Source organism: Anolis carolinensis, chromosome 3 (assembly GCF_035594765.1).
Source record: "Anolis carolinensis isolate JA03-04 chromosome 3, rAnoCar3.1.pri, whole genome shotgun sequence".
In the NCBI taxonomy this organism is placed as follows: Eukaryota; Metazoa; Chordata; class Lepidosauria; order Squamata; family Dactyloidae; genus Anolis; species Anolis carolinensis.
In genome coordinates, this window is record NC_085843.1 from 108,573,019 (window position 1) to 108,596,352 (window position 23,334).

General features: G+C 40.1%; 1 long non-coding RNA gene across 1 annotated transcript; it reads left to right on the forward strand.

The window, feature by feature from the left end:
• The first annotated feature begins 16 nt into the window (after positions 1-16).
• On the forward strand, positions 17-22,535 carry LOC134297534 (uncharacterized). The gene is made up of 3 exons (XR_010004303.1): positions 17-205; positions 18,572-18,721; positions 21,806-22,535. It is a non-coding gene; the product is annotated as an uncharacterized LOC134297534 (long non-coding RNA).
• Positions 22,536-23,334: the final 799 nt, after the last annotated feature.

The window sequence follows — 23,334 nt, forward strand, 5'->3', positions numbered from 1 at the left end:
GGCCCCTTGGCAGACACTGGGCTGGAAATTGAGACGGCTTCCTATTTGAATGTGATCCTGATTACCTCAGCAGGGCCACCTGCTGCTTAGTGGCTGCTCCTTTTTTGTGTGTCAGCAGCCTCCATTTGTAGTGTCTCCGGGGAGCACAACCTTGAGGGCAGGCCCAGCTGACACCAATCTGGTGGAACACTGGTGGAACAATCAGGTAGGCACCGGCTGACCAAGGCTTGCCGTCGCTGCGCTTTCTGGAAAATGGTTCAAACAATGGGCCTGTTTGTCTTACGTACGCTGAGCCCACCTCTGGCAAGCAGAGCAGTGCTTTGCAAATTGTGATTAACTGAAGGGGGTAGGGAAGCTGCTACTACCAGTGCATTTGCTTAGTAAAAATATGTTCTTCCTCTTCCTATAATTGTTGTCATTGCTATTTCCACTGTTGTTGGGGGGAGAAATAATATATTGAAATTTCCATAGATTATGCTCAACTTGCTCCATTTAATGGCCTACCAAACCAACAGCAATCCTACCAGCCATCTTTTATAGCCTGCCTGATGCTTGATAGATCCTGCTGTCAAAATCATCAGTTCTGCAATTAGATTTTGGGCACATCTACACTGACTGCTTAAAGTGGGATGAAACCAACACAGGAGCAAGTGATTTGCTCATGCAGTTGATCACCGGGTTGAGGCCTCAGCGATGCCTATAGGCACTATAGAGGTTGGTTTAAACCCAGCTCCAGGATCTGCAGTATCCACAGGTTTATGGCCATTAAGTTATTGGGTGGCAGGTTTTTTCACACACACACACCACAATGCACAATATTGTTGGAACATCCATGTCATAATCAGTTTTGCCATGTAATGTTGGGGATACTCAAAATGATAATGCACATTATAGACTTTATTTTGAAATATCCACCAATTTTGTGTGTCCTTATTTAAAGCTTTTAATATGCTGAGCATGTTCGTGCCATGTGTCATTTAAACACTGCAATTTCAAGCTGCCTTAAATCCACAGTAAATGTTCAATGTAGTTGAGACCTAAATGAGGCAAACATCTCACATTTAGCAGACTTTGGGTCTTATGAAAGGCAAGACATTTGTCCTTCCCATATATAGGGATTGGAGTTTACTGGAGGTAGGGGAAATTCTCAATTGTCCTTCTCAATTGTGGCATCCAAATTATGAACTCCCTTTGTTATGAATCCCAGTTAGTGCCAACACTGCCACATTTAGGTACTAAGTATAAATACAGACTTTGGATCCTGGTTCACTCTGAAATGGCCACACACATGGTTTTAAACTTATTATATAACTTGTTAAAATGTGGTTTTGTTCCTTTCAGTATAAGGCATAGAGTTCAATCAATAAAATCAATAATAGTCAATGAATAAATCAATAAGATTTACTTTTAATTTGATGCACAAGTCAACAATTGATTGAATAAATCTACTTTGGTTAGGGCTAACCAACAGGATGCCAGCCCATATCTTCATTGTAAATTTTGTGATGCATCTACACTGCAGTAGTTGTAGTAATGCTTAAACCATAGGTCTTTCACATATAGAACAAACAAATAAATATATAAAAACCACATTATTGTGAAATACACCATTAAAATCTATATATATAAAATGATAAAGTTGTTTGCGCAGTGACTATAACAACAAAACTAAACATCCTAGAAATACGAAATTTGGCAACACAATGCAAAAGGCTTGCCTCCAGGTTACAACAACACAACCACACCACAAAACCACAATCCAGACCCACAAAACTCACAACATCGCATCATGCAATAACAACACAACTAAATGCCCCAGAAATACAAAACTTGGCAACACAATGCAAAAGCCTTGCCTCCCAGTTGGAACAACACAACCACACCACAAAACCACACAGGACCCACAAAACTCACAACAACGCATCGTGACTATAACAACACAACTAAACGCCCCAGAAATACGAAACTTGGCAACACAACACAAAAGCCTTCCCTCCAGGTTGTAACAACACAACCACACCACAAAACCACAATCCGGACCCATAAAACACACAATAACGCATCGTGACTATAACAACACAACTAAACGCCCCAGAAATACGAAACTTGGCACACAACTAAACGCCCCAGAAATATAAAACTTGACAACACAATGCAAAAGCCTTGCCTCCCGGTTGTAACAACACAACCACACCACAAAACCACAATTCGTGCCCACAAAAATCACAACAATGCATCGTGACTATAACAACACAACTAAACGCCCCAGAAATACGAAACTTGGCACACAACTAAACGCCCCAGAAATACAAAACTTGACAACACAACACAAAAGCCTTTTCTCCCGGTTGTAACAACACAACTACACCACAAAACCACTATCTGGACCCACAAAACTCACAACAACGCATCGTGACTATAACACAACTAAACGCCCCAGAAATACAAAATTTGACAACACAACGCAAAAGCCTTGCCTCCCAGTTGTAAGAACACAACCACAACACAAAACCGCAATCCGGACCCACAAAACTCACAACGCATCATGACTATAACAACACAACTAAACGCCCCAGAAATACGAAACTTGGCACACAACTAAACGCCCCAGAAATATAAAACTTGACAACACAATGCAAAAGCCTTGCCTCCCGGTTGTAACAACACAACCACACCACAAAACCACAATTCGTGCCCACAAAAATCACAACAATGCATCGTGACTATAACAACACAACTAAACGCCCCAGAAATACGAAACTTGGCACACAACTAAACGCCCCAGAAATACAAAACTTGACAACACAACACAAAAGCCTTTTCTCCCGGTTGTAACAACACAACTACACCACAAAACCACTATCTGGACCCACAAAACTCACAACAACGCATCGTGACTATAACACAACTAAACGCCCCAGAAATACAAAATTTGACAACACAACGCAAAAGCCTTGCCTCCCAGTTGTAAGAACACAACCACAACACAAAACCGCAATCCGGACCCACAAAACTCACAACGCATCATGACTATAACAACACAACTAAACGCCCCAGAAATACGAAACTTGGCACACAACTAAACGCCCCAGAAATATAAAACTTGACAACACAATGCAAAAGCCTTGCCTCCCGGTTGTAACAACACAACCACACCACAAAACCACAATTCGTGCCCACAAAAATCACAACAATGCATCGTGACTATAACAACACAACTAAACGCCCCAGAAATACGAAACTTGGCACACAACTAAACGCCCCAGAAATACAAAACTTGACAACACAACACAAAAGCCTTTTCTCCCGGTTGTAACAACACAACTACACCACAAAACCACTATCTGGACCCACAAAACTCACAACAACGCATCGTGACTATAACACAACTAAACGCCCCAGAAATACAAAATTTGACAACACAACGCAAAAGCCTTGCCTCCCAGTTGTAAGAACACAACCACAACACAAAACCGCAATCCGGACCCACAAAACTCACAACGCATCATGACTATAACAACACAACTAAACGCCCCAGAAATACGAAACTTGGCACACAACTAAACGCCCCAGAAATATAAAACTTGACAACACAATGCAAAAGCCTTGCCTCCCGGTTGTAACAACACAACCACACCACAAAACCACAATTCGTGCCCACAAAAATCACAACAATGCATCGTGACTATAACAACACAACTAAACGCCCCAGAAATACGAAACTTGGCACACAACTAAACGCCCCAGAAATACAAAACTTGACAACACAACACAAAAGCCTTTTCTCCCGGTTGTAACAACACAACTACACCACAAAACCACTATCTGGACCCACAAAACTCACAACAACGCATCGTGACTATAACACAACTAAACGCCCCAGAAATACAAAATTTGACAACACAACGCAAAAGCCTTGCCTCCCAGTTGTAAGAACACAACCACAACACAAAACCGCAATCCGGACCCACAAAACTCACAACGCATCATGACTATAACAACACAACTAAACGCCCCAGAAATACGAAACTTGGCACACAACTAAACGCCCCAGAAATATAAAACTTGACAACACAATGCAAAAGCCTTGCCTCCCGGTTGTAACAACACAACCACACCACAAAACCACAATTCGTGCCCACAAAAATCACAACAATGCATCGTGACTATAACAACACAACTAAACGCCCCAGAAATACGAAACGTGGCACACAACTAAACGCCCCAGAAATACAAAACTTGACAACACAACACAAAAGCCTTTTCTCCCGGTTGTAACAACACAACTACACCACAAAACCACTATCTGGACCCACAAAACTCACAACAACGCATCGTGACTATAACACAACTAAACGCCCCAGAAATACAAAATTTGACAACACAACGCAAAAGCCTTGCCTCCCAGTTGTAAGAACACAACCACAACACAAAACCGCAATCCGGACCCACAAAACTCACAACGCATCATGACTATAACAACACAACTAAACGCCCCAGAAATACAAAACTTGGCAAAACAATGCAAAAGCCTTGCCTCCCAGTTGTAACAACACAACCACACCACAAAACCACACTGGACCCACAAAACTCACAACAACGCATCATGACTATAACAACACAACTAAACGCCCCAGAAATACGAAACTTGGCAACACAACACAAAAGCATTCCCTCCAGATTGTAACAACACAACCACACCACAAAACTACAATCTGGACCCACAAAACTCACAACAGTGCATCGTGACTATAACAACACAACTAAACGCCCCAGAAATACGAAACTTGGCACACAACTAAACGCCCCAGAAATATAAAACTTGACAACACAATGCAAAAGCCTTGCCTCCCGGTTGTAACAACACAACCACACCACAAAACCACAATTCGTGCCCACAAAAATCACAACAATGCATCGTGACTATAACAACACAACTAAACGCCCCAGAAATACGAAACTTGGCACACAACTAAACGCCCCAGAAATACAAAACTTGACAACACAACACAAAAGCCTTTTCTCCCGGTTGTAACAACACAACTACACCACAAAACCACTATCTGGACCCACAAAACTCACAACAACGCATCGTGACTATAACACAACTAAACGCCCCAGAAATACAAAATTTGACAACACAACGCAAAAGCCTTGCCTCCCAGTTGTAAGAACACAACCACAACACAAAACCGCAATCCGGACCCACAAAACTCACAACGCATCATGACTATAACAACACAACTAAACGCCCCAGAAATACGAAACTTGGCACACAACTAAACGCCCCAGAAATATAAAACTTGACAACACAATGCAAAAGCCTTGCCTCCCGGTTGTAACAACACAACCACACCACAAAACCACAATTCGTGCCCACAAAAATCACAACAATGCATCGTGACTATAACAACACAACTAAACGCCCCAGAAATACGAAACTTGGCACACAACTAAACGCCCCAGAAATACAAAACTTGACAACACAACACAAAAGCCTTTTCTCCCGGTTGTAACAACACAACTACACCACAAAACCACTATCTGGACCCACAAAACTCACAACAACGCATCGTGACTATAACACAACTAAACGCCCCAGAAATACAAAATTTGACAACACAACGCAAAAGCCTTGCCTCCCAGTTGTAAGAACACAACCACAACACAAAACCGCAATCCGGACCCACAAAACTCACAACGCATCATGACTATAACAACACAACGAAACGCCCCAGAAATACGAAACTTGGCACACAACTAAACGCCCCAGAAATATAAAACTTGACAACACAATGCAAAAGCCTTGCCTCCCGGTTGTAACAACACAACCACACCACAAAACCACAATTCGTGCCCACAAAAATCACAACAATGCATCGTGACTATAACAACACAACTAAACGCCCCAGAAATACGAAACTTGGCACACAACTAAACGCCCCAGAAATACAAAACTTGACAACACAACACAAAAGCCTTTTCTCCCGGTTGTAACAACACAACTACACCACAAAACCACTATCTGGACCCACAAAACTCACAACAACGCATCGTGACTATAACACAACTAAACGCCCCAGAAATACAAAATTTGACAACACAACGCAAAAGCCTTGCCTCCCAGTTGTAAGAACACAACCACAACACAAAACCGCAATCCGGACCCACAAAACTCACAACGCATCATGACTATAACAACACAACTAAACGCCCCAGAAATACGAAACTTGGCACACAACTAAACGCCCCAGAAATATAAAACTTGACAACACAATGCAAAAGCCTTGCCTCCCGGTTGTAACAACACAACCACACCACAAAACCACAATTCGTGCCCACAAAAATCACAACAATGCATCGTGACTATAACAACACAACTAAACGCCCCAGAAATACGAAACTTGGCACACAACTAAACGCCCCAGAAATACAAAACTTGACAACACAACACAAAAGCCTTTTCTCCCGGTTGTAACAACACAACTACACCACAAAACCACTATCTGGACCCACAAAACTCACAACAACGCATCGTGACTATAACACAACTAAACGCCCCAGAAATACAAAATTTGACAACACAACGCAAAAGCCTTGCCTCCCAGTTGTAAGAACACAACCACAACACAAAACCACAATCCGGACCCACAAAACTCACAACGCATCATGACTATAACAACACAACTAAACGCCCCAGAAATACGAAACTTGGCACACAACTAAACGCCCCAGAAATATAAAACTTGACAACACAATGCAAAAGCCTTGCCTCCCGGTTGTAACAACACAACCACACCACAAAACCACAATTCGTGCCCACAAAAATCACAACAATGCATCGTGACTATAACAACACAACTAAACGCCCCAGAAATACGAAACGTGGCACACAACTAAACGCCCCAGAAATACAAAACTTGACAACACAACACAAAAGCCTTTTCTCCCGGTTGTAACAACACAACTACACCACAAAACCACTATCTGGACCCACAAAACTCACAACAACGCATCGTGACTATAACACAACTAAACGCCCCAGAAATACAAAATTTGACAACACAACGCAAAAGCCTTGCCTCCCAGTTGTAAGAACACAACCACAACACAAAACCGCAATCCGGACCCACAAAACTCACAACGCATCATGACTATAACAACACAACTAAACGCCCCAGAAATACGAAACTTGGCACACAACTAAACGCCCCAGAAATATAAAACTTGACAACACAATGCAAAAGCCTTGCCTCCCGGTTGTAACAACACAACCACACCACAAAACCACAATTCGTGCCCACAAAAATCACAACAATGCATCGTGACTATAACAACACAACTAAACGCCCCAGAAATACGAAACTTGGCACACAACTAAACGCCCCAGAAATACAAAACTTGACAACACAACACAAAAGCCTTTTCTCCCGGTTGTAACAACACAACTACACCACAAAACCACTATCTGGACCCACAAAACTCACAACAACGCATCGTGACTATAACACAACTAAACGCCCCAGAAATACAAAATTTGACAACACAACGCAAAAGCCTTGCCTCCCAGTTGTAAGAACACAACCACAACACAAAACCGCAATCCGGACCCACAAAACTCACAACGCATCATGACTATAACAACACAACTAAACGCCCCAGAAATACGAAACTTGGCACACAACTAAACGCCCCAGAAATATAAAACTTGACAACACAATGCAAAAGCCTTGCCTCCCGGTTGTAACAACACAACCACACCACAAAACCACAATTCGTGCCCACAAAAATCACAACAATGCATCGTGACTATAACAACACAACTAAACGCCCCAGAAATACGAAACTTGGCACACAACTAAACGCCCCAGAAATACAAAACTTGACAACACAACACAAAAGCCTTTTCTCCCGGTTGTAACAACACAACTACACCACAAAACCACTATCTGGACCCACAAAACTCACAACAACGCATCGTGACTATAACACAACTAAACGCCCCAGAAATACAAAATTTGACAACACAACGCAAAAGCCTTGCCTCCCAGTTGTAAGAACACAACCACAACACAAAACCGCAATCCGGACCCACAAAACTCACAACGCATCATGACTATAACAACACAACTAAACGCCCCAGAAATACGAAACTTGGCACACAACTAAACGCCCCAGAAATATAAAACTTGACAACACAATGCAAAAGCCTTGCCTCCCGGTTGTAACAACACAACCACACCACAAAACCACAATTCGTGCCCACAAAAATCACAACAATGCATCGTGACTATAACAACACAACTAAACGCCCCAGAAATACGAAACGTGGCACACAACTAAACGCCCCAGAAATACAAAACTTGACAACACAACACAAAAGCCTTTTCTCCCGGTTGTAACAACACAACTACACCACAAAACCACTATCTGGACCCACAAAACTCACAACAACGCATCGTGACTATAACACAACTAAACGCCCCAGAAATACAAAATTTGACAACACAACGCAAAAGCCTTGCCTCCCAGTTGTAAGAACACAACCACAACACAAAACCGCAATCCGGACCCACAAAACTCACAACGCATCATGACTATAACAACACAACTAAACGCCCCAGAAATACAAAACTTGGCAAAACAATGCAAAAGCCTTGCCTCCCAGTTGTAACAACACAACCACACCACAAAACCACACTGGACCCACAAAACTCACAACAACGCATCATGACTATAACAACACAACTAAACGCCCCAGAAATACGAAACTTGGCAACACAACACAAAAGCATTCCCTCCAGATTGTAACAACACAACCACACCACAAAACTACAATCTGGACCGACAAAACTCACAACAGTGCATCGTGACTATAACAACACAACTGAACACCCCAGAAATACAAAACTTGGCACACAACTAAACGGCCCAGAAATACAAAACTTGGCAACACAACACAAAAACCTTGCCTCTCAGTTGTAACAACACAACCACACCACAAAACCACAATCCGGACCCACAAAACTCACAACAACGCATTGTGTCTATAACAAATACAAAATTTGACAACACAACTCATCCACCTCCCCAATCCCTACATTCACACTTGGCCTCCAAAAAAACAATTACAATAATAACAACGACAACAACAACAACAATAAGAATCAACACCATCACAGGCAAGAAACAGCCAGGCACTGAGGCTGAGAGGCCATTCAGTGCTACACTGGGCCTCCAAAAAACAATACAGTAGCATCTAACTTATCCAACCTTCATGACCACTACAACAACAACAATAATAAACACTTACACAGGCAAAACAAAAAAAAGACTATTGTACCACAATAAAAATATAAACCGCACTCAGCATATTCAGACATTACAACTAACAACAAACCAAAGACAACAGGGTTCTCAAGCAATTATCAATCAACACAAAAATTGAAGCAGGTAATAGACTTCAAATACTACTACTAATGTGAGTATAAAGAAGGTGGAGGTCACAGCATAAATACAACCTAATGTAGACTGACCAACACCACCAGACTAAGCCACAGCAACGCGTGGCCGGGCACAGCTAGTACTATATAAACCATTAAAATGCTCCATAAATCAATGGTGAGATGCACCCTTAAAATACTACATAAAATGCTATATGAACTAACTCTTGCATAGCTGAAAACCAAATAAAATTCAGTATTATTAAAATGTAAGCAAGAAACACTTTGGATATAAACAATCACACTATGATTAGGTAAAAGCATCCCCAGAACAGTCGACTGCAATTATCAAAAAATTAATCTTGCCTGGATTTTCAGTGCTGCCAAAGCAAAAAAAGAGACCTTGCGAGTAAACACAGGATTAGTGTCAGCCAGAGATAGAAAATATTTTCTGAAACCTTGTTGGACTATAGAAGATACAGAATAGACCCCGGAATTTTAGATATTGGCTCAGAATACAAAGAACAGGAAAACAAATGAGAGAAATCCTCAATTTCTGGGGGCCCACAAACACACAGACAAAAAGCCAAAGGGGCTCATTGTAAATGTATATCTACACTATACAGCTATAGTGATGTGATACCTACTCACAGACCACAGGGTGCATGCCAGGTCTAAAGGGCTAGATAACCCAGCCCATCCCCACAAGCTTTAACTTTGTAATATTCTGTAAAGCAATTTTGGATGTGTATTATCAGCACACTCTTGTTGCCAAGATTCTTCCTCTGGTTCCTCACAGCCACTGAAACTGAATAGGGCACAGGAAGCCTTGGAAGAGAATCAGAACAAATATGATACTGGTCAGAAGCAGGAGGGTTTGAATGCCACCACTGAGTTGATGTGTTGTCATGGTTTTTGGAGGCATAGCTAACAAAACAGGGATGATTTGAAAACTGCCAAATATCCTTTGCTCCTACAGATACTATGAACGGGTCCAGGCTATTTTGAAAGACCCAGCACATTATACTGGTTTGATTAGTTACTGGAAAACTAGAATTCTAAGCCCTGCTCAGCCATAAAAAAAACTGTGGGGTGACGTTCAAAAAGTTGTACCCTGACAGCTTGAACAGACTGCGCTCTGGCACCACGAGATGCAGATCCAACCTTAAGAAAAGGAGCTACAAAGTGAAGTCCACGACATGCGAGTGTGGAGAACAGCAAACCACAGACTACATACTATAATAATAATCATCATCATAATCATAATCATCATCATCATCTGCACCTTGAATTGGGCTCGGAAACTTATGTGTAGCCAGTGGAGCTGTTTAAACAAAGGAGTTGACCGTTCTCTGTAACTAGCTCCTCTTATTAATCTGGCTGCTGATCTCTGAACCAACTGAAGTTTCTGAACCATCTTCAAAGGCAGTCCCACGTAGAGTGCATTGCAGTAATCCAACCTGGAGGTGACTAAGACGTGGACCACCATGGCCAAGTCAGACTTCACGAGGTACGGTCGCAGCTGGCGCACAAGCTTTAACTGTGTGAAGGCCCTCTGGGCCACCGCCGACACCTGAGCATCAAGCATCAGCGCCGAGTCCAGGAGGACCCCCAAACTGTGGACCTGCGTCTTAAGGGGGAGTGCAACCTCGTCGAGCGCAGGTTGCCACCCTATACCCCGATCTGAGCCCTGCTACATGCACAATGGAGGACCTTCTGATAGCAAAACCAGAGGCACTCCAAGTGGCCAGCTACTGGTCAAAGGACATTTAGTATAATGCCAAGTTTGTGTTAAACTTTGTTTGTGTTTTCAAATACACTACAACTTGTACCCTCGGTTTGCTTCTGACACGATAAATAAATAAGCTTGGGAGAAGACAATAGTAAACTTCTGAATAAATCTTGCCAAGAAAACCTACACCAAAGTTGATTTGAAAGCTCAGAGTTGACTTGAAAGTGCATAACAACAAAACTATACTGTGTCAGATAAAAGTATTTTGCAAAGTACACATAGCATTAATTAATCAATTAGGACAAATGCAATATTTTAGTGTCTCAATCTTTAGTAGCTTCCGAATGTTGAAAGGACCAAGAGTGACAAGCAGATTCCAACTAAATCTTTGCCTTATTCACCTTACATACTGCATCTCCAAAATGTGAATACAGTTTCGCTATATTCAGTGGGACTTATTTTGAGTTAGTGTATACAAAACTACAACCTTAGAAACTTTATATAAATTTTGAATTAAGAAATAAGATACTACTTTTCATAGGAAAGGAAATAAATTCAATTTTGTCAAAGACTCTGGCATTTGCTCCTATTTACTATAATATTCAAGTTGTAGAATTATTATATTTTCAGGTACAATTTAGAGTTCTGAGCTACCAAATATCATTGGATCAATAGAAGTGGTGCAAGACAACATATTGCAGCTCATAAAAATACCTACATTATGAAATTAAGTTAATTTAGTAGAGTGTAAAGTCTCCTGACAGTTTGTTTGTAATCAGCAAAATGGCCTTCAGGGAGTGAGAACTAATGTGTTTCAGAGGATTAGTTTTATATGGTGTAGTGCTATTCTAAATTATACTCCAAGCATATGTATAATACAGACCCATTGTTATTTTCAGGAAATAAAAATATTTTTTTCATGCATGCTCAAAGCCTTTGCACTATATTTTTTTAACCTGTGAATAATAGATCTTTGATTCACAACTGTTTTGTATGTATTCCTTTTACAAATGCATTTCTTTCGAACTTTCTTGGCATAGAATATGGGTCTTAATACATTCATGTCAACATCATTTGTAAGTGCTAAAGATGCCATTCATTCCATTATATTTGAACCATCTCTTTCATTGAAGGTCATCAAGGCTCCCATTTACAAGACTTTGAAGGGGTAGGTTCAAATGAAATATAATAACTGGCTCAAAACCTCATGACTGACTGAGCAGTCCTCTTCATTTCTAATCTTGTTGGGGCATTTACATTTCATGGCAGTTCTTGCAAACTCACTAAGGAGCATAGGTTTTCAATAAAGTAGTCACGTTAGTCTTTTGCAACACAAAAAAGAGGCAAGGAGGAGTTGGTGGATTGGGGTATAGTAGCACCTTGAAGACTAAGGATCTCATCACATATGGTCCCCAATCTGGTCAACAGTGAGGGAGGGGGGTTGACATGGATCTCGGTAAATCTGGCATGGGATGTGTGGAACCCGTCGCCCTGGACCCCAGATCACCCGGATCGCCCCTCACCTTGTTATCAAATACAGCACCCCATCCCAATGATTTATAGTTATCTAAAGGCACTAGAATGAAATGAATGTTTTTCTTTTCCTCTACCACCACATTTCAGCAACACCAACAAAGGGTACAATTAGCAGACAAACCAGCAGCCACAAATCTACCTTTAAAAACCCCTTTCCATTTTATATCTTTTTATTAAAGGTTGGCAGATATGCACTAATATGTATAAGTGCACATGTGGACCGAATCTGCAGCAGCAAATCTCTCACAGAGACTCTATCCATTCTCAACCCTTTAATAAAATGTATCTTTCCTTATAACTTTTTGCTTTTCTTGGATCTTTTACCATCTCCTTTACCCTTATATGTATTAAATATATATTGATAATATGATTTCTGCCTGAGCCAGTCACAAGGGTCATTGCCTCCTTGCTGACCCTGCTGAGGACATCTGGGGTTGGGAAAAATCCCTAGACAAAGGTGACAACAATCAAGGTCTATTGTGTACACATGTAGATCAATAGGCATTTCCCTCTCCTGATCTGATATCACTGGCCGATACTTGTCTATTTCAATTCCTTTATTTGACATCCAAGACTTGATTACAGAAGATCATCACCTTTCGCCTCAAGATCCCTCACCCCAGCTGTGCAGGAACTGCTTGAGTTCCAGTTTCCCTTTGTTTGGCTTCCTTGCCCATGGTTTTAGAGCAGTTACTTTTATGTTAGTTTATAAGGGTGGAGTTTAGGAAACCCCTTCCTGTTTTGTGTCAGCCATTTTGTTTGCCCTTTTGTCTGAGGAAAAGGGAGCCATTTTGTGTCAGCTAGTCGGCCACGTTCCCTTCTGCCTGAGGTAAAAGAAGCTGTTATAGATCATAGACCACCAGGGAATTCTAGAGGCAGGTCTTCAGTTGGTCCCAGAGTTCCAGGCTTTGACAAGCCATCTCAAGTCAATACTTTACAACCCTACCAGTACTTCAACCAGCTACTTACAACCAATTACTTAACAACCAGTTTACCTTTTACAACAGTTACTTATAACCAGTTTTACCATCATCCAGTTTTATAGTCAATGCTACCTTTCATCAACCAACAGTTAAACAGCAACTGGTTAACACCTTGGCCATAGGGTGCCTGGGGCTGTGGCGCAGGCTGGAGAGCAAGCCAGCTGTAACCAGCTGCAATGAATCACTCTGACCAGGAGATCATGACTTCGAGGCCCGCTCGGAGCCTATGTTTGTCCTGTCTTTGTTCTATGTTAAAAGGCATTGAATGTTTGCCTATATGTGTAATGTGATCCGCCCTGAGTCCCCTTCGGGGTGAGAAGGGCGGAATATAAATGCTGTAAATAAATAAATAAATAAACCAGAGTCTGAAAGTTAAACCCAAGTCCTTTTAATAAATTGTTATCATTTCCCTAAAAGCAACACCATGGACATTAATTCTGTGGAGTCCCTTGTTCTGAAAGAAGGCATCCAGCATCCCCCAAGCTGACAGAAATGTAGACATGTTAACGCCAAAGTTACCTTAACAGCAGCTTGGATGCAGCAGCACACCATCCTTTCCCAGGATACTTCCTCATCATGAAGGATTAAAACAATTAAACCACTTCTGAGAGTGCACCCCCCTCAACAACCTACCCCCCCCTTCATCTCCTCCCCTCCACCAGGATATCCCCACCTGGAGGCGGCAACTTCACCATTGCACCAGCCAATCAGTGAACTAGTTTAGGCCAGCCTCTCTGATAACCAGTCAGGAAGGGGAGTGGGTGGAGCAGGAAGTTGGAATAGCTGTCAACTGTATAAAGTCTCATGTCTGTGTATTGCATGTTATGCTTGAACATTTTGGTATCAGCCGTACTTGTAGCCTTTCTGGCCAGATTGCTAATAAACCTCTGTGGCTGTCTTCACCTGGTGAATCTATTCTTCAATCAGGAACTAGCGGTTTTAACATAAATGCCTGCAAGGCATGGATGCTCCGTATATGTGGTCCTAACCTAAATTCAACCTCAACCATATCCCACGGGGAAAAGTGTTGCCATCTGGCTTCCCCCCATTGTTTTCAATGCAATATGGGAACCTTCCCGTCTTACCAGCACTGGCTCCTGAGACGATTGCACCTCTCTTCAGGGACAGAGCCCTGCTGGAAGTAGATCAATGCCATGTGATGGGATCCAACAGGTTCTGTGCCTTAAGAGAGGTACAAGAGTCATAGACGGGCTATTTGGCCAATCTGATGAGGAAGTAATTGGCTTTTATTTTAGTATGAATATAAACCAACTTATCCAAGCCTGAGAATATAAAGCATTTTTACATAGTTGTGAATGTGGGAGGGGGTCAGAATGTAATATGACCCTGAAAGATGCAAATCATGACCCTTGTCCTAAATTTTCCAAGGATGATATAGGTTTTTCAGATATTTACAGTGGTCATTTAGTGCTGAGGGGAAAACAATAAATCTACTTTTCAAAATCAGTTTCCTTGAATTCAAAGGCTTCTCTAAGAAAATTCCTTTTGCTTTATACTGAGGATTCTTGTCTTAATGTATGGAGTGTGCCACGAAAACATTGTATTTGTTCAATATATTCGAATTTGAAGTTATTTTTAAATTCAGCTATTTCCCTTTCTAATATTACTTTGTAATTTCCTTATTTAAGGATGGCAATCTTTAAATCCAATACAGAAAGGTTGAAATGTCACAACTGGGTTTTTTTTGGTGGTGGTGGTGGGGGGGGGGGGGGTTGAGGGTATTGCCACTTCTAATATATAATTTGTGTCCATGTATCCTCTTGGATATGTTTTTGTTTTAATGTGAGGTTAGGGATTTGAGGATACTATTTTTCATTGAAATAAATGGGAATATGGTTTTCACACTTGTGTGACAATTATTCAGGTCTGCACTTTTGACCCTTCTGGTGTTTTAGACTTCAGCTCCCAGAATTCCTGACCATTGAACAAACTAGCTAGGGCTTCTGGCAGTTGGAGGTCCAAACAGGAAGACGGCCGCAGGTTATGCAGGCCTGAACGATATTCACATAAGTGTGGACTTATCAAATTCCCATTTATTACAATGAAAAATAGTATCCTCAAATCCCAACTAGTATATAATCTTGATAAAATCCATTATAGAATCAGTTCAAGGGCATATACTAATTGAGTATTTCTTGATCTTGTCCATGTTGGAATTGGTTGCTTGCCTTTCACAGGATGCCATGAATTAATCAATGTTTCCAAAGTTAATGTCACTACTTTAGAAGGATTTGGTATGATTTCAGGGTTTAATAACTTTCATTCTTCCATTTCAATCCCATGGTAAGCTCCTATCCCTTGTACTGTGATGGGCATGTTTGATGCAGGCATTGATCAATGGGAGATTCAATAGACTGTTCCATTAAACTGACAAGTTTAAAAACCAAGCCACAGATTTGTTTTGTACTCAAACCGAGCAGCTAACTTTGAAGTTTATCCTAGATATTGTACCTCCCCCCCTTTTTTCCGCATTTCCCTCATCAAACATTAGAGTTATCCAGCTGACAGCCAATAAATAGCTATATGTTTCAGGCAAATATGTGCGATTTTTAAAGGAAACCTATGAAAGGAGGACATGTAATCTGTACACCATCTGTTGCCTATTGCAATTGGCATTGACACAAACTTTTTAAATAATTTTTTCTTTACATTTTAGACCATGAAGCAAGCACATAGATCATTTCTGCCATGTACTTCTCCCATCTCATTATTGGAATTTATTCCCAAGCTTTGTTGTCAGTGGACTATCCCATCTAATTGTTTCTTACATGTGCTGTAAATCTGTCCGCCAATCAGTAAAAACTGTGGGACATGAAACTGAGACCTAGCTATTTCCTCCGCAATGGCTGGCGTGTAGTGTGCAGTGTTGAAATAAAAATGAAACATGTTTTGCTCTCGTTCTCTATCAGGCTGCAGTGCATGGCCTTTTCATTTTACTTGAGGAATTTTTAATACTCGGGCCATACCCTACACATGAAGTCATTTCCCCTCAATATAATTGTAATGGTAATATGTATGGGCTAACAGGCCGTGGCACAGCTGGCTGCTTGCCACAGTAGAGTCTCTGACTCAAAGACTTTAATTCTTTCATGCCTCATCTGGTTTTATAGACTCTTTTGTAGTTTGCTCACAAGTATACTTGCGGGTTCCCATTGAGGAGGTTAAGATCATTGACATTTCTCTGACAACATCACATCTAACTAATGAGGAGATACCCAACAATGCCCAACAATCCACCTGCATGTCGAAGGAGAAGGAGGGGGGATGTCACAATACCCTGCATATAGTCTTGTGTTGCTAATTTAGCAGCAGATGGATCCTGAGAAGACTTACCCAGGGGGCTAAACTGCTAAATTCTGCCTGCTGACTGATCATTGCACAGTAATCCATGTGTAAGTCCCAAGATAGTCCATAACGCCTATGCACACATAAAATGGTGTAAAGGATTGCAGGCTCTGGAATTGAATGTTGTTCTCTTTTCAATCACTTCCACTTAGCTATGTATAGTTCAGAGGAAGGAACTGACAAAACCAACTCTCAGTATTCTTTGCCAAAAAAAGAAAGAAAACACCTACGAAATTCATTGAGCTGCCATAAGTCGATAGCTATCTTGAAGACACACACATACATGTTTATTAAAGAACACAATCAAAGCAAAAATATAACAGGATAACCTATTAGTTAAACACTTGAACAGTTCTTTTTTAGGGCCTCAACTATCTAGCCATGTTAGAAAGATTGTGGGATTTCTGCTGCTGCTGCTGCTCAGTCGTTTAGTCGTCTCCGACTCTTCGTGACCTCATGGACCAGTCCACGCCAGAGCTCCCTGTTGGCCGTCACTGCCCCCAGTTCCTTCAAGGTCAAGCCAGTCACTTCAAGGATACCGTCCATCCATCTTGCCCTTGGTCGGCCTCTCTTCCTTTTTCCTTCCATTTTCCCCAGCATCGTGATCTTTTCCTAAATCTTTTCCTAAAATATAACTCTTCCAAGCTCCATGTTCTGGAGTGGTTTTTACCCAGTCATACACAAAATTTAAAATCTCTATAGTTCTCCAAGGGCACTTAACATTTGATAACTCATAGCTGAAGTGGCAACTGCACAGGCAAATTGTTGTCACTGAAATGTACTATACTAAATGTACTTCAGAACAAAACACAATATTTGGTGTTTCATAAGGTTTTAAAAAAAATAGACATCTCTCTTTTGTTTTCCTTCAGTTTTATAATCACCGCCCTTGTGGTTGAAAAATATTTTAAGAAGCTGTTTCTGTGTACACATGTTACTCCTCTTCATGGTTTTCTGTTAGTAATCAAGTATTAAGTATTAAGTTTTTATGATTATAACATATTACAAAGCTTGTAAGCTGCCTTTCTCAGAAATGTTAATGGCAGTGATAAAAATCAAATAAATCAAATAATTTGTATTTGAGGAGCATAATGAATTGCTTATACATGTCATACTAATACTGGTGACACAAACCCCTTCACTTGTTGAAGGCTTATGTGTGACTGGAAGAGTGATTTACACTCTTGGCTTATGTGAATGTTTCATAGAGGTTGCAAAAGTCCTAGGGGTTGCAAAAGTGATACTTTTGTCAATGTAATTGCTCTCTATGCTGAGATAATTCATGTGGCTACTAAATATACAACCCATATCACGTATTGTCTATCACGCACATCAGCAGTTAGGCAACAATATTCTCAGTGCCTCTGTATAATGCAATGCATGTATCTTATGGGAATATTGATAGCTTAAATATTCAGGCTCAACTTGCTCCCTTCCACTTGCCATACATGATCTGCCCCAAAAGTAATGAGATTGATTTAAAAATGATTAAAACATATATGCATTTGCAGTCTATCCCTTTCAAAATAGGCTGCTTGTGATCGAATCCAGCGATTCCAGCATTGCTGCCACTCTTCATAGCAGTGGAAGAAGATTTTATTCAAAGCCCTCATCACAACTGCCTGGATGTCTTCAACTGTCCTAAAATGATGCCCTTTAAGGTAGGTTTTGAGCTTGGAAAAAGAAATCTCATGGAGTCAGATACGGTGGGTGAGCAGCCTTCAAACAAGCCACTTTTTCTCAGTTCTTGAATTTGAAGGACCCTGCTCCAGATTCCTCTGCATTTTCGCCCATGATAAGACAAAAAAATTACTACGCACTTTGCTAAGGTATCTACCACTACACAGGTGTGGACTCTGCCCACATCAACCCCACTTTCCATTCCTGGCCATTCTAGATGGTGTATAATTGCCATTCACATTACTTTGGGGACAAACCATGTATTTACCTACACAAACACAAGGAGTAGATGGATCCATTTGACATCTGTTTGGATTTTGGATTTTTGACTAGAACATAATTAATATTACATAACAGTGTATCTACTTGGGGGAAAATGTACCATTGCCCCAATTAAGAATTCTGCCCCCAATAAGGTATCATCTCCCCAAAACATGTATAGCATTGCAGAAATATAAAATTTCAATTGAGATTCTCAGAAACAATTGAGATGTCAAAAACAAAAAGGCATTGTAATCCCTACAAATATTTTAATGATTTTCAAAGTGTCACTCTGCAATGCTAGAAATTCGAAAAATGAAGGGAAATTTCATAGGGGACAGAATTCTTGTTTTGGAGCAATGCCTTTGTTTTGTTTCCCAAAGCTACATCCCAATATTACAAAACTTCTAGTTAATCTACTGATTTTGCTTCATATCATCTTTTAAAATATATGCATTTTCAGCCTTGTTTCCCATGATATTTAGTTTTCAATAGCGAATTATGATTCTCATAAGGCATCCTGTGCATAGGAAGAGAAAGCCCCAAGGAAATCCTGTAGCTCTCGAGACTCTAAAGGCAGCACAATGACAAACTGTGTAAATGCATGGCAATTGTCTAAACATTGCTATGTGTTAGGGATTCTAGAAACCCAGGAAATGTCATCCAGTGGCAGCTCAGCTCATGTTCTTCTTTTGAATAAAACTGAGGCAATTTTTATTAAGTTTTCCACTCAGAAGAAATGTTGTGGTGAAATCATCACTTTGTGTTTTAGATTTTGCTACCATACAAACATGTTATGCACTACAACTGTGCTCGTTTCTAGTAAATACAAAACAATGTTCTTATATGCAGCAGCTGTTGTTATCTATGCCACATCCATTATTTAAAAGATATATGAAATCAGAGCAGAAATATCTCTGAGATAGTGTATGGACCTACACAATGGATTTTAAATCGCAGATTAGCCAGTGTGCTAGAGTTCATATTTAAATGAAAAACACTTTGAATGCCTTAGAAAACTCGCCTCCTGTGGAATTCTGGGACTGGAATGTAGATGGACACCATTGGACTGTAACAGCTTACATTGATGGTTTTTCATTTACATTACAGAGCTTTTCTCATTCTCTCCCAGTACTGGGGTCAAGCTCTCCCAATTATTTGTCGGCAAATTATTTCTCTCTTATAGGTTTTCATTTACATTGCACAAGATCAGTGTCTCTGTAGGTCATTCCTCTTTTTCACTTCTACTGAATCTCCCCCCTCCTTTTTTTCATTTCTTCCTTCTCTCGGGTCTCAGAAAGAGGAAATCAACATACCATTGTGAATAAAAAGTAATTACATTTGATTTTGCCAGTCTGACTCTTCTGGCTGCATCTATATGGGTGGTTTAAAGGGCAAATTCTTGGTCTTTCTTGCTAGCACACTTTTCAAGATGAGAAGAGCTCCATTTCGATGAGACCATGTCTTCATCAGGGGTGATTGTTTCTAAGCCAAGTGACAAAAAGTTTTGTCTCATGCCACAGCTCCTACAAGACCAACTTTGCTATAAATAAACATGAAGATTCATGAGGAAGATTCCAGAGGATGGATTTTCACCCTTACCTCTGGACTCCATCCTTGAATGATTTTAGAAATTCACACAACAGAGAATCATGTAAAAAAAACAACCTTTACTACCTTTAAATTTGATAAGCCTAATGGATGGGTGCAGTCCTTCATGACAAATATTATATTGCCATATGGAAACAGGCATGTGGCCCTTAATTTTAGAAGAAAATCTGAATGAGCTGTGTATGTCATGGCTGCTTTGTTTTCCTGTAACTGAGCAACCTTTATTTCTCTGGGACAATTTGATCCCTTCTGTTGAAGTATTCAAAGTCGAAACTTTGGTAATTATGCTGAATCCAGTGTGAATAAGTGGCTCATAATCAGTCCTTGGTACTTAGGAGGCAACAGGATTAAGAACAGATGGAACATATTACAAAAGAATTCAAAACTAGATGGAACTTATTAGAAGTGGATTAAAAAACAAAGATCCTATTAAAATGTTTATGCATTCTTTGGGAGTTTTTTTGGAGGGGACAGGATCATTAAGGTAAAATATTATGGCAAAGAGATGTGGTTAAAAGAGTAATTTAGCATCAGCCAATTTGATCTTGCCTAAAGTTTATTCTGCTGAATAGGCCATTCTCTAAACATGTCTCAGCAGCCAACGTTGAGGCCTCGGTAATTGTTACTTTTAAGAGCACATTAAAAATGCCATGAAACTGCTCGTCATAACGATTTCTACACCGGTACCCTGCAAATACACAGCTGGAGGTTGTCAGGCACACACCTCCTTAATAAAGGGCACTGTGTGTATACAATTAACACATTAATTTATGGAGTAAAATGATCGGGGGAGACTAAGACTTCAAAGTCAAGCATTCGCTATTTAGCAGAGGTTCAGATTCCATGCCTGATGGTTGCCAGTCCCACCCACAGATCCTGAATCCATGCAAAAAAACAAAATGTTAACAAATGATATGGGTTTTGTAGTGGCTGATATTCTCTTTGTGTCACTGTCCTCCAAACACACAGGGTATTTGTTTATTAGATGAAGAAGTGAGAATAGTTTCTCTATATTGGCTGTGTTATTGCTCAGCCATGTTCCCCTTCAGTCAGCAGTGGTGAGACTGTCATGTTAATTAGCCTCGAAAACAGTAAGCTTACTATGCTCCATGTTTTCATTTTTCCTCCTTTCCTGTTGCTTCCTTCATTTTTTAATGCTTCAATAATGTGTGCTTTTCTTTCTTCTTTCCTAGGTGGATGCTGGGACAAATAATTACATTTCTTGATCTTTTCATTACCATTGCTTTCATTTGCACTCTGGTGTCTTACCTTTTAACTTGACGTGGGGTTTTTTTTGTGTCTTTTTTCCTCTTTTCTTTACAATTGGCAAGAAAAATAAATCACAAACATATAGTCCATAAGCAAAATCCAAAAATTGGGTTGGGATCCTTTTGATTTTGACTTCCCCCCCCCCCTCCCAATTTTAGTACTCTTTGCAAAAAAAGTTTCTGCAATATTTCTGCAGATTAAATAAATCATTACTTTTTGTTGGAAAAAGTTGTATTTATGGAAATGTATTTTTGCCAACAAAATTTTGTGGATTTTGTGAAAACAACATTTTGTCTCCCAAGTCCCAAAACTTTTTTTAATTAAAGAACTAATCTCATGAGGGCAGAAATGAGACATTCAAAGTTTTCATTCTCATCCTTTAGACATCACTCAGCCTCTTCTTAATGAATTTGAATATGAATTAAGATGCATGTCCCCTGTAGTGAACAAATGTATCCTTCCACAATGAAATTTCATAAATCAGAATTTCAAAATAAACCGGTGTTCACTTTCAATGATCAATCACAAAACAAAGCATTCTAAGCATAAAATACATTGATGAGGACAAATATGTGCTTTTATAAGCAGATGCCTCTATCTACCGAAGGAAGCCTCTGCTTATTGAATGTACTTAGCAACCAGGTTTATGAACTTTTTTTTTGACTAGTTGTACCTATTTAATCTGTATGGTGCAAATGAGAAAGAAGTTCATTTGCCTCTTATTTTAATAAATTGGAGGTTTGTCTTCATAAACAAGAAAAAAAACAACCTGAAGACTGCTTGTATTATTATATTTTGGAGTTTTTTTAATGAATGTAGGAGAAAATCAACCTATTAATTTAACTATCTGTTGTCACAGCTATTGAGTTAGGAGACAGAACTGCACTCCAGAAAAACAAGTTCAGACTAGAAATGTGTGAAAATTGCATTGTAGCCAGCAAAAGAGACAAGAGTTTTGTAACCCATTTTCAAGAAAAGACTGTGGGATTGGGCATCTTCAAACAAGTTGATGCTCACTTTTGGAGAACCTGGTTTTGAGTGCCATCTTAACTTATAGATGTACTGTCTGGAGTGGGCTAGGAAATCTTCTTTCCTGCCATCTAATCTAAGAAATTTGCCAATAGATCAACTGACTAGTGTAAGAGACAAAAAGAAAGCAGAGAAGGGTGAGTGCAGTAGTTAATAGACAGAGTCTTGTTAGTACACTAAGAATTTCATAGCCATGCAATCATGTCACCCCAGGCAAACTTTGGTATAAATAAATATGCTTTCCATGAGAAGAAACTAAAGATAATGGAGAAGTGAGAAAATGAAAATATTATAAACTTCAAAAAAGTTTAATCAACACATTCACATACAAGAAAAAAAGCTTCTCCTATAATAAACTTACTAAGGTTATTTCTAGCATGGGAGGGAACACAAGACTAAATCCAGTTTCAAAGAGGTTCTCAAA